Here is an 18338-nt window from a genome sequence, read left to right as displayed (position 1 = left end):
GCAACAAATACACATATAGTTCGCTCTGGGGGCCCCAGCACAATCTTCGTAAGCCCATTGCCCGCATGAGCAACACTGAATCCAGACAGACCCCGGAGTTGTTTCCATCTATAGACCGCCACACGCTAAGCAACAAAAATGTTTCGCTTTGTACGCAGAGAACCTCCGGCCTTCTGACCTTTTGCTCATCTTCATGAAGGCACTAACCCAGTCTGATCCAGTCATTTTTTTTTCTCTGTTGAACAGATCGGCAATATCATTGTACTCGCAGTAGTTGGCAATATCATTGCACTCGAGCAATATCAATAATTGGCAATATCCTTGTACTCGAGATTCTGGGTGCAATTGTAAGTCAAACCGAAAAGTGCTTCCTCCATGAATAAAATATGCTTAACAAGTAGCATCCATACATCCAGTTGTGATGTATGGATGTGAGAGTTGGACTGTGAAAAAGGCTGACCGCCGAAAAATTGACGCGTTTGAATTGTGGTGCTGGCGAAGACTCTTAAGAGTTCCTTGGACTGCCAGAAGATCAAATCAGTCGATATTGTCGACCATAAACCCTTGACTGCTCATTGGAGGGTCAAATTCTAAAGTTAAAGCTCAGCTACTTTGGTCATCTGATGAGAAGAGAGGAGTCGCTGGAGAAAGATTTGATGTTGGGAAAGGTTGAGGGTCGCCGGAGAAGGGGTAGGCAGCGAACGCGATGGTTAGATGGCATTCTTGAGGCATTGCAGATGAAGCTATGTGATGTTAAGAAGATAGTGAGAGACCGGAAAGCGTGGCGTGACATGGTCCATAGGGTCACGAAGAGTCGGACACGACTGAACGCCTGAACTGAACTGAACAAGTAGCTGATCTTGCACGGCAGAACGGGTACGCCACTTGGACCCCAGAACACACTTGTGTAGCTCTTCGGCTTGGCATTTCTTCATTTTTGTCACCCTTCGGTGGAGTGCATCTTTTGTAACGCCAAAATGAATTGCGGCACCGCGGATGGAATATCTGTCCTCCTTGACGCTCTCCAGCGCTTTTTTATCTTTCGTTGCCACCAACTGTGAATTCTCGTCTTTCTTATATCTGCACCAATCCTAAAGAGCAAGAACGTACACACAAACCTTAAGCGTTAGTAGCAAAGCTATTCTCGTTACTTTGCCATGAGCATAGAAAATGTCGCATTCTGCCCCATGCGTACCATCCTACTAAAATAAAATTTCAATAAGAGGAAAAAATCTCCAAAACTTCGCATGAATAAATAGGATAACCAATTGTAATAATTAAGTACTGGAGTAGCGTAGAAGCAGTATCGGTATGCGAGATCTAAAAGATAACTATAGGCGCAGGGTAGCCATGGGTTGTCATTGCAGGTTATCGGAACTACGCGACAAAGCGATCACGTCAGTTCTAGTGCGCGGACCCTTATCCAACAGCATTTGAAATGCGCGTTCCTAACTTTCCTTGAGTATTTGCCTAATATTGCTTCCTCAGAAACGTGACGCATTCGCACAATGAAAAAGACCTACTGCGTCCTCCATATTACACCTTAACATCTGTCGGCGACAGGGAATTTTCAATCACGAGATGCTCTTTTGCTAGACACGCTCACCTAAAAGAAGAACCAAATCACACACTCGGGAACAAAAGCTCTTGCACACGCTTATGCTTTCGTCAATGTTTCGTCCACTGGCGTAAAATCCAATTTTTTGCTGTTCTTACAATCTGAGCTGCCGCTCATATGGTTTAAGAGCTCTGTCCCGGAGAAACCAGTGAGGCAAGCTTAAAATCAAGTCCCATAACATTCTGCAGTCCACTATTGTGTATTGCTCGCATGAGCGATGCTACAGTGCACGAACTTCATTTGTTTGCCTTCCGACTCGTCTGCTATAATGGATACGAACAATCCCTACACGAAACCTAAAGCGCAGCAATGGAAACGCAAGATGTATGGTTGCCTTATCCAGTCTCAGAAATATTCCCGTATTTTCTCTGATGAGTAGTATGAAAACCCGTGTTTCTTCAGATGTCTGATATAAACGCCAGAGGTTCTGATGTAACACATCCGTCAATACAGCATGCCACGCAGCAAGTTATTGGCGTATAATAAATGAAACGCAACGCAAAAAAATATCGAACAGCGGCGAACAGGATTTGAATCTTTGGCGACGCTCACATGGTCGCTACTGGCCACTGCATAAGGAAACTGAGCTATGGCTGCAAACTGACACCGCATGCGTTAAATACCAACTTCCTCGCACTGCGCGTTCTGGTTGTTTTTATCAACGTTCATTCCTGCAGAAGTCAGTTCCTAACCAATGATACGCAGGAACGTAAGAAAACATTTCAGCTCACGGCCACATCCGCTTGGACAGCCATGCCGTATCCCTACCACGCCATAGGCGCTATTGACTTGGACTGCTCTACCTTGTTGCTGTTTGAAAAAGCAGGGATGGAGGAAAGCTCGGCGTCTACGCTCCCGGCCCGCACACGAATTTTCACCTGCACTCTACATATTTCGCCGCAATGACAAGGGCGCACACGTGACCAGTAAGAGTCACGGGCACTTCATATATGTGGAAAATAAAGACCATCCATCCATCCATCCCCATCCATCCATCCATCCATCCATCCATCCATCCATCCATCCATCCATCCATCCATCCGTCCGTCCGTCCGTCCGTCCGTCCATCCATCCATCCATCCATCCATCCATCCATCCATCCATCCATCCATCCATCCATCCGTCCGTCCGTCCGTCCGTCCGTCCGTCCATCCATCCTTCCATCCGTCCATCCATCCATCCATCCATCCATCCATCCATCCGTCCATCCATCCATCCATCCATCCATCGATCCATCCATCCATCCATCCATCCATCCATCCATCCATCCATCCATCCATCCATCCATCCATCCATCCATCCATCCATCCATCCATCCATCCATCCATCCATCCATCCATGCAACGCAGGTGGCGGCGCCAGCGTCGAAACCGAAGTAACTGCGCTTTCGCCACTGCCATGTAATATAACAACCATGATGTCAGCCAACCGCAGCTAAAGCGAAAACATAATGTATCTTTCCTTGTTTCTAGTCGCGAAGGCCCCAACCCCGTCCTCCAGGACAGCGTGCCGGAGGTGAGGAGTACGGGGCCTCCTTCATCGGCAGACAAATAGTTTCAGTCAGCTCAACTGTACGCTGAAGCCATGGCGCTTGCTCTGTCCAGATAATCTCCGCTGCAGTTGCAAATACAGGCGAAGCGCCGCCTTGGCCCGAGCTAGCGTGCTCGCGCATAGGGTCACGCAGATTCTTTCGTAAGTGGCCTAGGTCCAGACGACGAACTGCATTCTTCTTTGATTCCGCCTTATGTTTTGGCACCTACCCCGGGAACGAACATTTAACCAACATACATTTAAAGGCCGGTTAAATGTTCGCAGCCGGTGCCAACGGATCGCAACAGGTCTCGGTAATTCAACGGCAGTATACTCGTCTTGAATGACCAACGCGAGACGCCCCATGAACTATCCTCGTGTCAGAGGCTGCGAAGACGGCAGGCCAAATCCAATATTCCAGCGGACGTAGTTCGCCGAGATGCTGCCGCACACAGAGAGAGAGGTCCGGCGAAATGTGCCGGCGCTTTCGTTTTGGCTGCTTACGAATAGCAGGGTTAAACCCTTGGTTTATTGTTACGTGCTTTGTACGCACGGAGGGTTTATTTACAGGGATCGGTACAAACAGGACTGCGGCGAAGCGTACAAACGTTCCTCTGCCCTTGCTCTTCTTTCTTCTTCACCGATCTACCCGACCGCTCTTCTTCATCTTCCGTCGACGTTCTACAAAGGCGCGTGACATTTCCCTCCTCGCAGACGAAGCCCGTCGGGCAAGTTACAGAGATCCTCTGGAATGAAATCGCTTGAGGCGGGCTACATGCACCACCTGCGACTGCCGTGACCGTCGACCATTCGCCGTTATGCGTGCTATGACGTAATTCAGGTCATTGATGCTTTCTAACACAACAAACGGTCCGGTGTAGTGTGACAACAGTTTTTGACAAAGACCACGCTTACGGAGAGGTGTCCACAACCACACATAGTCACCAGGAGCATAGGAAACTTGTTGGTGTCGGGCGTCGTAGCGGTTCTTAGAACATTCTTTTGAAGATAAAATTCGAACTCTGGCCAGCTGGCAGCCCTCTTCAGCTCTGCAGAGTGTGGTAGCAAGAGAAGGTTCGTCATGAATGAAAAATGGCAGTATAGTGTCGAGGGCACAGCGAGGCGTGCGAGCATAGAGAAGGTAGAAGTGACTGTAGCCTGTTGTCCCATGTTGCGCTGTGTTATATGCATGCGTAATGAACGGTAGAACGCCATCCCAGTCCTTATGGTCTGCAGCGACGTACATAGCCAACATGGTGGTAAGCGTCCTATTAGTTCGTTCTACCACACCGTTCGTTTGGGGATGATATGGCGTAGAGTGCCGAAAACTGCAGGCGCTGAGGCGAAGAAGTTCTTCGACAATGCCCGCTGTGAATTGGCGTCCACGGTCACTAATGATGACTGCAGGAGTGACGTGCCGGAGAATGACGAGTCGAAGTAAGAAATTTGATACTTCAGACGCAGTAGCGGATGGTATCGCGGCTGTCTCACAGTAGCGGGTTAAATAATCAACGCACACAAGAATCCATCGGTTTCATTTAGAGGACCGTGGAAAAGGTCCAAGAAAGTTAATGCCAACTTGCTCAAACGGGGCTTTTGGAGGTGTGTCTGGCTGCAGTTTTCCATGTGGGCTTGAAGTCGACAGCTTAAAGCGCTGGCATTGCACACAGCTGGCTACATATCGCTTGATCGTTGAACGCATCTTCGGCCAGTAAAATCGCTGCTGTGTGCGGTGGAGTGTTCGGGCCACTCCCAGGTGACCAGACGTGGCGTCATCATGCGTCATTTCTAGAACTGTGATACGTAGGCTTTCCGGAACGACAAGAAGCATACGTGCTCCCCCAGAGGCGAAATGTTTCTTGTAAAGCACTCCTTCGCGAATGCTAAATCTGTTTGTCATAGGATCGTTGGCGGAATCAAACAGTGAAGTTAATGTTTTGTCTTTGCGTTGCTCGGTTCGGAAAACTCGGAGATCGGGGAAGGTTTGTGAAATTGGGGCCAAATATTCATCGAAATTGTCTGAGTCATTATCAGTCGTTTGAAGCGGTAAACGCGAAAGACAGTCAGCATCTGAGTGTTTATGGCCGCTTTTATGCACCACAGTAAAATTAAACTCTTGTAGGCGTAAAGCCCATCGAGCGAGCCGCCCACAGTGGTCACGAAGACTCACGAGCCAGCAAAGGGAATGGTGGTCGGTCACAATCGTGAAAGCATTCCCGTACAGATAGGAACGAAAGCGCTGTAGAGCGAAAACAACGGCTAGACATTCTTGCTCCGTAACCGTGTAATTTCTTTCACATTTACTCAACGAGCGGCTGGCATACGCTATCACGTGCTGATAGCGTCCATGGCGTTGTATAAGTACAGCGCCGATACCGATAACACTTGCGTCAGTGTGTACTTCAATTGGAGCTGATGGGCAGAAGTGGCGGAGGATTGGGCCTGAGGTCAAAAGAAACTTCAGATGACGGAAAGCTGAGTCACATTCGCTGGTCCAATTGAATGGTGTATCTTTATGCAGTAGACTCGTAAGTGGGTAAGCGATGTCTGCAAACCTTGGTATAAAGCGTCGAAAGTACGAACATAGCCCCAAAAAGCTCTGCAGCTCTTTTACTGATTTGGGCACGGCAAAACTTTTGACGGCTTCAATTTTCTTGGCATCTGGTCGGACACCTTCTTTGTCAACTAAGTGGCCGAGGACAATTGTTTCACGATCGCCGAAATGACATTTTTTTTGCATTCAGTACAAGACTAGCTCGTTCCATGCAATTAAGTGCGATGTTCAGACGGCTGTTGTGCTCACTAAATGTTTTGCCAAAAATTACTACGTCGTCCAAATAACATAAACAAATTTGCCACTTTAGTCAACGTAGAATTGTATCCATGAACCGCTCGAATGTGGCAGGTGCATTACATAATCCAAAAGGCATAACGATAAATTCGTAAAGTCCGTCTGGTGTTACGAATGCCGTTTTTTCTTTATCAGCAATGTGCATGGGGATTTGCCAGTAACCGGATCTCAAGTCAATAGAAGAAAAGTATGAAGCTGAGTGCAGACAGTCAATTGCGTCATCTATACGTGGAAGCGGGTAGACATCTTTCTTCGTGACTGAATTTAAACGGCGGTAGTCAACACAAAACCTCCATGTGCCATCTTTCTTTTTAACAAGGATAACTGGAGCTGCCCAAGGACTACAGGACTCTCGAATAATGCCGCGCTTTAGCATGTCGTGAACTTGCTCATCCATTACCTTACGTTCAGTTGCTGAGACTCGATAGGGCTTCTGACGTATTGGAGGGGCGGACCCAGTGTTGATCGTGTGATGAATACGACTGGTAGGCAGTGGCATTCAGTCATCCTTGACAAAGTCGAACACTGTCACGTGTTCGACTAGAATACAACACTCAGTTGTAGAAAGAGACTTACTAATCATAGCCGTAACTTCGGTCTCCATGCCTTCCTCGAAACGGGCGAGTTTTAGGCCCCGAGGAAACACAGTTGGCTCTTCGGAGTGATCCACTGTCCATAGCTCAGTGCGGCCTCTAGTCACGCGAATGACGCAACGAAGCACAAGGATACTCTTCTTAGAGCAGGTGAATCTCGTAGGTTCTACTATAGCCTCAAAAGATTCGCACTGGCTCCGAAAAGAGAAACCCGCACGAATGCTGCAGATAACGCTGGCACAATTGTGTCTTCTTCCACAGCAAATGCTCCAAATTCAGGTGTCGAGTCATCCACAAGAACCGAAAGTAGTGAAGGATTCAAAGCAATCTCTCCCGTACCACAGTCTAAAGTTGCACCACACTCTTGCAGAAAATCAATCCCAAGAATCACATCATGCGTAGACCGAGGCAGTACTGCAAATTCTACTCTAAACTTGATGCCGCCAATAACAACATCCGAAGCACACACACCAAGAGGAACTAAAGTTTCACCACCGACACCACGGAATAACACTGCATGGTCACCACTGAACATTACTTTTCTACCTAAACGGTTCTTAAAACTCAAACTCATAACAGATACTGTAGTGTCCACAAGAGCCATTGTTTTCACACCATCAACAAAAATTTCCAATTTGTCTTTAACATAAGCACGCGCAGAGGTATGGACGTCATCGACTCGCCGGCGGCCTCACCTCCATCGGCCGCGCCCCCTAGTTTCCCTGAGGCGGAGAGGTAGAACGACGTCGATGGGAAGGTGACCTGCGCGGGCGCTGGGGTGGCGGCGTGACACTACGATCAGATGCAGGAGATGAATTCCGCAAATATGTCGAACGGTGTGAGTCCCCAGTAGGCATAGTCGCGGATCGCTGTTGTTCGGTGTGCAGCCGTCCGTGAATGTTCGCGTAGGGTCGGTAATCTTGGACAGTTGGAAAACGATGGCGGCAGTATCTAGCGATATGCCCAGCAATGCCACACCTGTAGCACACAGGTTGAGGGCGCCAGCGATCAGCATAAGAGTCCTCACTAACAAAGTCGCGACGTTGGTTGTAGCGAGGCTCTCGCTGCTGACGAACCACATTTTCAGAGTAGGCGGGCCTCTTTTCCATTGGCTGGTGGTCATAACGTTGAGTACAGCTGCGCTGATCGTCCATATGCGAAGCGCCGCTAGGTTGAACCCGCGGAGTGGACAGGGCGGAAACATTTGCCTGCGGTGCACAACTCTGCCGCACATATTCTTCACTACAGATGGCGTCCCTAGATCTTGAAAATTCCTCGCGTACAATCTCTCGTATCATATCAGCCATGGAAACTGAAGGACAGGCTTCAACACTGGCTACAGAGGTGACATTGTCCAGTCTTCCGAATTTAGGTGTAATTCGTCGCAGCTTGAAAGCCTCAAATGTTCTACAATGCTTCATAACATCAGCGGTGGGGCTCAGGTTCTCTTTGCTAATAAGAAAATTATAAACGTCTTCCGCTATTCCTTTCAGGAGGTGACCGACTTTGTCTTCTTCAAGCATAGTGGGGTTGAGTTTGCATAGCTTTAAGATGGCTTCGATATATGCAGTACAAGTATCTCCGGGTACTTGCGCCCGGTGAAAAAAAGTTTGTTCAGCGCGCTTCTTCTTTGCAGGTTCATCTTCAAAATTTTTCTTGATTTCGCTTGTAAAGATAGCCCATGTACTTAATGAATCCTCGTGATTATCGAACCAGTCATAGGCAGTGGCGGCAAGGAAGAACACCACATTAGCCAGCTTAGTAGCGGCGGTCCAGTGATTGTATTTACTCACTTTTTCGTAGTGCTTTAGACACTCATCAACGTCCTCCTCAGGTTTTCCGGAAAAAGTACGCGGCTCTCGATAATGTTGCCAGTTGTTCGCCGTGGATGGTCCTGGCTGCTCGGTACTGCCGTCTTCAGCCATGTCTGATGGAATTGGTGGTAGGCCAGCAAGTCTACAGCTTCTTCGGTAGATGAAACGGTCCGTGGTCGCTACTCAAGCAACTCTCACCAAGATGTTACATGCTTTGTACGCACGGGGGGTTTATTTACAGGGATCGGTACAAACAGGACTGCGGCGAAGCGTACAAACGTTCCTCTGCCCTTGCTCTTCTTTCTTCTTCGCCTATCTACCCGACCGCTCTTCTTCATCTTTCGTCGACGTTCTACGAAGGCGCGTGACAATATTTTTTTCAATTTTTTTTCAGTTGCTCTTTGTTACAATCTGTTGTAAACAGTGAGCAGGTAATGAAATGGTCGAATAAATGAAGCTACAAATAACGAAAAAATAGAAATTCCCAGAGACAGGAAAATTATTAGTTATATTGGTTGCTTATAATAATTGTGAAAACATTTTATTCGCTGGGGTTAAATTTAACAGCAGGTTTTGGCCATCTTATAACACGTTTTTGTGCTGGAATTCTATCGGCCGTACCTGCATGCGCGCAGGGGGGAGGGTGTGTGCGTGTTCGTTTGTGTGTGTGTGCTTGCTTGCTTGCGTGCGCGCCTGGCAATTAATGTCTTCGAGCACATTGGCATCTGGCTTACTCAACCTCCTTGCAGCGGACTTGATGTTCGTCACAGACATCATGGTCTTCGCACGTCACAACGAACCAATGAGCTTAGACATCGCAGAGATTATGACTGCGAGCATGTCAGCCTTCGAAGAAACTACGGCATACGTCATCCAGCGCAAGAAACTTGCGGCACTATGCTACAGTTGCGACATGGAAGGCCACGTAACAAAATCTGCTCTGAGGGAGCAGCAGCAGCTGAAGTGCTGGAAGCCCCATGTCGTGCCCAAATTCAGCAACGATGACACCTTTTGTTCATTGAAGCCGAAAACGGTACTCAACATGTTAAAATTTTGACGCAGTCATCACATCCTGGAAGAGATTTTTTCCTTGCGGTCGCATTTAATACTCGTCGTCGGAATGCGCTAGCTGGCCCGCACTAGATCAAACATCGTTCCTAGCGGACTGGTAGACATTAAACGTATAAGGCAGGTCCTTTTATTCATCAATGAATGCATCTACGGGTTGTAGCATTCCACTAACGACTACGCAGGAAAAATAGCGGAATAATACATGCGGAACTGGGCGCCAACAAAGCTGGCATTGCTCCCGGGAAAGGGGGAGAGGATATTTGGTGAGACGTGCATGGCGGCAATTACCTTCGAAGGCCGGAGAGTACAACATTCATTGTTCTAGCGGGGAGAGGCGTTTTTTGCTGGCCTCTGTAGCAATATTATCAAGTGGTAGTGGTAAGTCTTTAGGGCAACAAATAGTCTGAGAGTGCAATAAAGGAACTTTTAATTAGGCTGCTTGCACCCTCAATATCAACAATCGCACTCAACGGTCGTCAAATTACAGTTACCTGTTGCACCCCTCAACGCTCAATTTAAACCTGCGATGAAACATTCCGAAAAAGCCAGCACAGAAGTGTCTAGCACAATCATTGTAGACTACTACAACATAGTAGAAACAAACGCTAGTGCCTGGAATCAATCGAGACACGTCTCCAAGAGCCTTCGTGAGAACGAAATCGATAAATCCGCCTCCTGCGGCAATTGCTGATAAAGAAACATAGCCCTAAATGCTTCCGCCCACTGCAATCACAGTGATAAGGCCGCATAGCATGGTGGTAGCTTTCTAAAAAAAATAAAGATTTCAATGGCTCGCGGTCATTGAAACAGAGACGTAGGAAAATAGTGAAAGCTTCCCCCGCTTCGGAGGACTTTGAGGTCGCTAGGACACGCGACCACAAGATGCGCTGACACGCAGTTTGTCCTCCCCGTTTCTTCGCTCAGGGGGGCGCTTTGTGTTACATAATGTTGCGAGCTATACACAGACGACCACGTACTACGCTGACCACACCAATCTCCCGGAGGCAGCGCAACCTTGAAGCAAACGCCTCTATTGGGTGGGTAGGGGGAGGATCATGGACTCTAGGAAAGTTGCATGACGTGCCACAATGATTGTAAACCGATCATGTATGAGGTAATTGTGACTAGATGATAAAAAATATGTGCCGGGCATTGAATTTCGTAAAACCGGGCCCGGCAGCCTGGAGAAGTTCTCTTCTGTTGATTTCGATCCGCTTCTTCTTCGGCCATGCCGAATAGCTTAGCCATTACATATTATGGTGTTCGTTGTTTCACCTGTTGCAAATATCTGCAGTCCTGCATAAAGCTTCGACTTATTTCCCTGGAACTAAAATTGTTGCCTCTTACCGTATACTCTACCCCATCAGACAACGTGTTGATGCCGAAGAAAGCAACTCACAGCGGAGGTAGAATAAACAAAATCATTCACTGGCGCACTCGGCAAGTATCCTTTCGTTATCGGAAAATAGCAAAGGAGGAAACGGTAATGACCCGGGAACAAGTTCGTTTGTTCATTTGTGTTTTACATTAGTGGCGTCTGCTAGATCGCAAGAAATGTGTGTGCCTACGCAATTCCCTTTTCTTTTAATTTGTCTGGTCACGTTATAGCAGCGTTGCATGCAGTTTAGTGGTTTTCTTAGATTGTGCATTACTGGGTCACGTGGAATTCGCAGAAAGAGCAGTGGGCCCGCTTATCTAAGAGGTTACAGGCTACTGCTGCTTGAGAAGGCCTGCCCGTGAGCAGGTCTGCCCAATCGGCGACGAGCCGATGCATTAAGAAGAGATGTCAAGAATATTCTCGACATCTCTTCTTAATGCATCGGCTCGGAAGCATATTGTGCTTATAAAAATGGTGTGGTTTTCTTCATAATTGGTCATTCGTGCTATGCAGTGCATGCGAAATGTGTTGTCGCAGTCAACAGATGTCTCCCAAATTCTGCAGTGGTCTGCACAGCTAGGTGACATTTTGTTGACAAGTTGCATACTTATGAGCTCTGCAATGCTTACGTGTATTTTTTATGGGCATGCAGTCTCACAGCCTTTTTCTTCTTCAGCTATGTTATGCTGAACTCACACAAGAAGAAAAAGGAACGTCGTCAGCCGGGAGTATTGTGCTAATAAATTGTTTTGCCCTAAGTAAGGTGTTTTTGATGTGCATGACCATACTTAAGAATGCATGGAATGCAGAGCTAGCTGGTGCTCCGCAGCTGCATGTTAATTTATCAATAGCAACTACTTGACGAGGTAGACTACAGAAATGCACCTCACTACACAAATACTACACACTAGGAGACAGACTACAAAAGGACAACACTACAAAAGACAGACTACAGACATGCGACGCACTACATAAGACAGACTACAGAATTTCTGCACACTACACAACGCAGACTACAGAAATACTACACAAGACAAACAACACAATTACGACATGCCGAAAATACGACAAACTACAAACTACAGGTATTTTTTCTGTAGTATTTCTGTACTACGTTTTGACTGAGATCTAAGGGGTTCTCGTCCTGAACTACTGAGAGAGAGAGAGAAAGGGCAGGCGGCTCCATGCAATTCAAACTCTAAAACTTCGTCCGTCTTAACAGTAACCATGCTATTCTGAATTATAAAGTTCTTTTTCCAGTTGACAATGTCTGCGTACTCGTTGTCATCATTCGCGCCCAATGCCAATCAAGAAGAAACAAGGAAAGAGCCTATACTCCACCTTAGCCCTTAGCGTATGCAGCCGGGTTTTACGTATGCCGAACTCCCTCTTTACCGCTTTAAGGCTGCCACCATTCTTAAGAGCATGCTCAAGTTTTTCCAATTTATACTTCATTATGTCGGACATTTTGCACCTATTCATTACTTTTGATAGCTCTGTCAGTTCTGTCCTGTCTGTTGGGTTTGATGCTTGCATGCATTGGCATTCCTAATGAAATCTTTTGTGAGCTTAGATAATTTACCGGTATCCTCTTTAAGGATCTTACCGCCTACTTCTTCCGCCACTCAGTAAGGATATCTGTGAAGTATCATTCATTGTGTCCACACTAAGGTTGTTCTCCTCACCTAAAGCAGAATATCTGTTCTGTAGCGAGATCCTGAGTCATTCTATACCTTCCCTCTCACAGCTAATTTGATGAGGGACTTATGGAGCTGTTTCGTTCGATCTTCTGATACAGACTAATTCGAGACGTTGCCATCCTGCGGTCAATGCTTCGCAACTTTGCGATTACCTCTATATCATGTATAACGCCAGTGTTTGTACACAATATGAAGTAAATTTTATTTTTAGTCTACCCATTGGGCTTTTGCTATGCCAACTTCAGGTTCTTCCGTTTGTTCAAGAAGGTATTGATGATGTTGATGCTACTACACTCTGCACACTCAAGTAATGACTCCCCTCTGCTATTCCTGGAACCAATGCCATAGTCACCCATAGTCACCCACTGTCTTATCTCCAGCCTGCTTTTTGCCTTCTTTGGTATTGAAGTCGCTCATCAGCACAGTCTACTGCGTTCTTACTTTCTCCATTGCATATTCTATATCTTTGTAGAAGCTTTCTACTGCCTGGTCATCATGACTATGCGTAGACGCATAGGTCCGTAAAAGCATCAGTTTATACTGCTTATTAAACTTGATTAGGATGCCTGCCACTCGCTTAATAAGGCTATAGAATACATCTATGCTGCCAGCTATATTGTTATTGACGAGAAGGCCTACTAATAGCTGTCGTCTGTCCGGTAAACCTCCTTTACAAAATACATGCCCGCCTTCAGTACAGTATATTTCTGATTTAGCCTCCCAGCTGCCGTAATCTCTCTGACATTAATTATATATTCGCTTCTTCTTCGAATGGGACTGCTAAACTAGCCTGCCTAGCTATGGCTCTAACGTTAAACGTTACCAGGATCAGTTCACAATCGCAGCCTGTCCGTAGCCAGAAATTCTTAACATCATCCGCTGCATTACAATTCTGATTGCCTCCGCGGTCAGTTGCCCCGCAGCGGCTGGGAACTAATGGCCGGTCGTTTGTCAAAATATTTATAGGAGGTTGGGGATAATTGCTGCACCAGGGTGGCCAAATCCTGTTCTCGCGAAGGAGATTGTTTCCAGAGGTGTTCACCAGTATCAGCTAGCCGCATCCCGAACCTGCTGAAGCAATTCCACAAAAACGCTGATTTGTTTTATTATTATCCGGTGGAGAAACGCGTGGTGCCGAGTTTCAAACCATGATACTCTTGAATCAAGGCGGATGTTGTACCACTACGCCTTCGTTGCTACGCCATCGCTGAGGTCATACAACCTCATATAATCTCGTATAATATGTAAGATCACATATACTTATCACCTCATATAACTAACAATGTTCCACGTTATTGTGGAGTAACAGTGGCGGCACTATTCGTGGAAAAATGTGCGCTCTTAAACATGCATGCTCTAGGCAATAGCAGCTTCCAGGGTAACGGTCTTGGTAATCTGTGGTAGTCTGTTACAGCATGCTTTTCGGTTTGCTTCCGTGTTCTACGAAAAAAAAAAGGCATCGCGAATTGCCAAGCCTGAATCCTTGGGTACAGCAGTCGAGCGCCCTAACCACTGCACCCCCGCGGCGGGGTCCTTCGCCTGTTGCCTTACTACAGTACAGTCATTCATTTTTCACGGTCTAAGCCGAAATAATCGCTGTATCTGTTACACATACTTACACGGTCCTTCTGTATTGTTTTGTGTTCTTGAGAATTCGGAGAGCAAGAAGGTTGCAGATAATTTTCAATACACACAATAAACTTCGTGCTTTTAAGACCACTGGTGTCTGCTTTGTAGTAATCTTTACGAAAAAACTCCTTATTCTGCTTTCAAGTGTTAATGCACGGAATTTTGGGCACTGTGTCTTTGGTCATGGTTCCGCCTATGCTCTTTTCTCCTTCGTCCATCAAATAAAATACCACATTTCCTATCAAGCATCTCTTAGAACTTCAAAACACATTTTTTGTCCCTGGCTTAGTTTTTCTCCACTCTATTATTCACTCCAAAAAAAAAAGTGTTGCACCCGATCTTTGCGTTGTTCACGACCCTTGGACAAACTAGTCTTACTGTGATTAAAGGAGGGCAGTAATTGGTACCATAGCAGCCCAGTGCCCCGATAGAGCAGCGCCTTTAACCACTTTGTAAAAAAAGCTTGTGTAATTAACAATAATTCGATTACAGTAAAATAAAGGCGATTGTCTGTCACATTCCTTTGCGAATACTTGAATCGCGACGTAAGGGAACGTAGTAAGGTAAAAGTCAAAACAGGAATAGCGAAAGATGTGCGGCAGTTGAAGGCTACGATGTATTTTGGACCGCCTGGGAATCTTCAACTTTCAATATCATCGCACAACACACGACGCCTCTTCGTTTGTTTATTTTTTTTCCGCTGTTAGAGACGTGCTTTTCTGGGATGCCATTTAGCGTACAAAGCTCTCACGAAGCTTTCAGGACTGACGACTCGGCAGTTGTTCTCTTTCCAGGAACGAGGCTTAAAGTCTTCTTGAGAGTCCTGAGCAACAGACCGCCGCCGTCCTCTGAAAAACAATTTACATTTCTTAGCACAGAACCAGTGGAAGCGTCTCGTCAGCCTAGAAAGCTAAACAAAATGCCATCGAAAAGCCGAACAAATACCTTAGGCGCTCTTTATACGGCTTTTAATTTGATCACAACGGATAGAATGTCGCCTTTGATTCTGTATGAATTTTCAGATAACGCTTGTCTAACCGATTTTGACACAGCGCATGTGGTTTCGCATGCGGTGCTTCAGGTTCTTTTTTTTTTAATAGAAGCCTCTTCTATAGCTTTCAGGACCTAACTGAAGGTGACTATTAAAAACCCTCCTGGACGCTATAGAAAGGAAAATTCATATTTAGGGGCATGAATGGCATTTTCTAAGTAAGACGCATTAATGACCGCTGTCAACAGCAACGCGATGTGCATAAGAAGGACTGCTTGTTTTGGCTTTGCGTTTTGTAGTGATAGCTACAATGGCCACAGAGTCGCCATTTCGCCTGCCGGTCCGTGCTTGTCCAAAAAGCGAAGAAAGAAGAAGTAGTGGGAGGCGGTAGCTGGCAGCTGATAAGGCCGAGCACTAACTGGACGTAAGGCTTCCTGACATAACGTTTGGCATGAGCTACCAATTCGGCCCTCTTCTTTCATTCGAGGGAGAGGATATCCCAATCAGCTTGCCAAAAGCATTTGCATTCACGTTATTCCTAGGCCACCCAGGTACGTTCGCACGGCTCGGTCAAAGCGGGGCTTTATACATATGCTGGCTGATAGCTTACGCTATCCCGTCATCGCGAAGACGAGAGTTAAAACAAAGAGAAATAGGTGCTATAGTGGAAGGTTTCGGACCACCCCGAGACAGAGGCTTTCGCCAGATCGCAGTTTAGGGGTTAAAAGTGCCCCCCATCGCACAAATAAAGCTTTACCTATAGAGTAAACTACTATGCATGTGCAAAAGAATTGTTAATTTTAAGCCGAACCTGAGCGTGCCCATCCAGGTAGCTCTCGCGTAACTGCAGGTTTAACCCCAAGCTGAACCACAACTAATTTTTTTCGTATAAGCATTAGAGTATTTTGCATATAACACTGCAGGCAATTTCTTTCTACGAAAGGGGACTGTAGGGACAAACATTTGGGTATATTTTCGATGTTGTTGTTTCAAAACAGAGGCTACATGGATATTGTGAACCTTGGAGCTACTAGCATTCTTCAATTCCTAAATGTTTTACACATCTATATTAGTTTTTACAAGCAGCTTTTTTACGCACGAAATGACAGATTTTCAGATTTCTTACTTTGCGCAGCCTAACGTCGAGGCATACAAAACAAAACATAGAACTGACAATTTTACACTCCCATTGTCAAAAACACGAGCTTGTGCAAACATAAAATATTGTTTATTGAGTAAAACTGTTTATTATTTTTCATCATGCAAACAAGGTTCATGCTGGTTATGCGCAGTGTTTATGTAACAGTGAAGCATATACGTGGAGGTCTAATGCCTTGGAGTGCCTGCAAGATGGTGCTCTGCTCTGACTTTGGAGGGCACGCACGTGCACAAAATTATTAAAACGTACAAGAAAAAAGCAGGGAGCAAAATAAAATATACATCTCATTAATAATATTTATCGTTGTTTTCCTCTTTAGGTGTGTCGCTGTGACTTTCTTATCTTTGAAGAAAACTTTGCGACCGGTATCCTTCTTTTTTGTTCATAACTGAAGATAACGTAAAAAGAAATACATTAACAAGTTACTGCGCATCTAAATGCGGCAGCACGTCTCAGTTTCATGAAACACTGAACCACTACTTTCTCTGAGAAGCAACAGCACAAATGCATTACTCCAGGTTGATGCAGGCGATGTTTCAAGACACTTCTATAAGGTAAGATGACAGCTGGTAGAGACAAATGCCCTTCCAGTGTAATCAGACACGTACGCCCCTTGGCTACGCAGCGTGCTTCCACCCCCATTTGTGTAGAACAGTCCAATAAAGAAGCGACATCGTAGGGGGCGATGCCCGTGTCGGTACCCGACAAGACATCACGCCGAAGATTGGTGCCAGATAAGCTTAACATTCAACCCAGGCAGGCAGAGTTTTCAATTCACGGAGGCGATCAATATCCAAAAGGGAGTGAACCCAAACAGAAACTGCACTGCCTAGTTGGCGCTAAATTGTTCTGCAACGTGCCTAAAAAATGCTGCTGTTATCCGCCTGGTTCGCTGTAAACGACTGAGCGCATTCAGCGCCATTTTAGATACGCGTGTGACAGAGATCGTCCTTGGCCAGGTGCTGTCGATGTATCCCAGTTATCTGACAGACTCCATGCCAATCTTCGACAGAGCGTGCAATCTCATCCCTGCAAGCTAAGGCTGGTGGCGTGAAGTGGCCCTACGAAAACCCCTCATAAGTATTTGCTCGTATCGCAAGGATATGTGTTACGGCAAGGTGATCGCCACAGAAACCTTCACTGCAGGGTGGGGCGGGGAATAATAAAGCCTTGAAATCCAGTTGGTTCAAGGCATATGTCGAGAGCTGGTTGAAGAAGACCACATGATAAAGTTGTCGGGTCAAAGTAATCACGTAACTTCGCCACTGCCTTGCAAAGCTGTGACTATCCAGGCTGAAAAGGACCGTCGCTCTCTTCTGAGCAGTTCCTTGGGAGCAGATTTCAGTCTAGAATGTCAATTCTGCAGCTCGCTTGATGGGAGACGTTGCTGCTGGAGGACGAAGACATTCCATCGCAGCCTTTACTCATTGAGCTTGGGGAGCAGTGAGGCTATCCCACGACTCGATGAAGGACGCCAGGTATAGCAGCAGGACTTGGCGATCAGGCAGCGGCTAACCAGCGCACGTAGTAAAGCTGCGACGATAAAGTTGCAGTCATTAGTTGGCATTCTGGTCAAAACGGATGAAGCGCATCGGAAACACGTTCTATTAAGGAAGAAGTTCATCTTCCTTTTACGCCTATGATGAAGCTGTATAAAAAAAACGCCGTAGTGCCTGCAAAATGATTCTTCCGCCCTCCAAGCTTGCTTTCATTCCGCCGTGCGGATCCAACTCTCCCGGCCGTCTAACTCGCCGTGAGAAGGTGGCATTGAGGAAAATCCGCGTGTGCTGTGTTGACACCTGCGGTTTAGTGTTCCTGTACCTCGCAGACTGCTCTCCTGCCCTGCCCTTTCTCTCGCATTCCCGCTACGGAGGCAAGGCTTGATCCTTTCTTATTAACGCCCTGGAAGGCACGCAACTTACACCTTCGAGCCACGTGTATCGTCCTTGCCAGCATTCTGGCACTAGATCTGAAAGGAGCATTCGACAACATTGGCCACCAAAC

The 18338-nt window shown here is 46.4% G+C and overlaps 1 protein-coding gene across 1 annotated transcript in view; it reads right to left on the bottom strand.

Annotated features, from left to right (window-relative positions):
* Nucleotides 1-18338, bottom strand: part of LOC146200191 (acidic phospholipase A2 PA4-like) — a 92625-nt gene that overhangs the window by 31315 nt on the left and 42972 nt on the right. The window lies entirely within an intron of this gene.

The sequence above is a fragment of the Amblyomma maculatum genome, chromosome 2 (assembly GCF_055883805.1).
Source record: "Amblyomma maculatum isolate TAMU_Amacu chromosome 2, ASM5588380v1, whole genome shotgun sequence".
NCBI lineage: Eukaryota > Metazoa > Arthropoda > Arachnida > Ixodida > Ixodidae > Amblyomma > Amblyomma maculatum.
The sequence above is the reverse complement of the archived record's forward strand: the minus strand, read 5'-3'. Positions and strand labels throughout refer to the sequence as shown.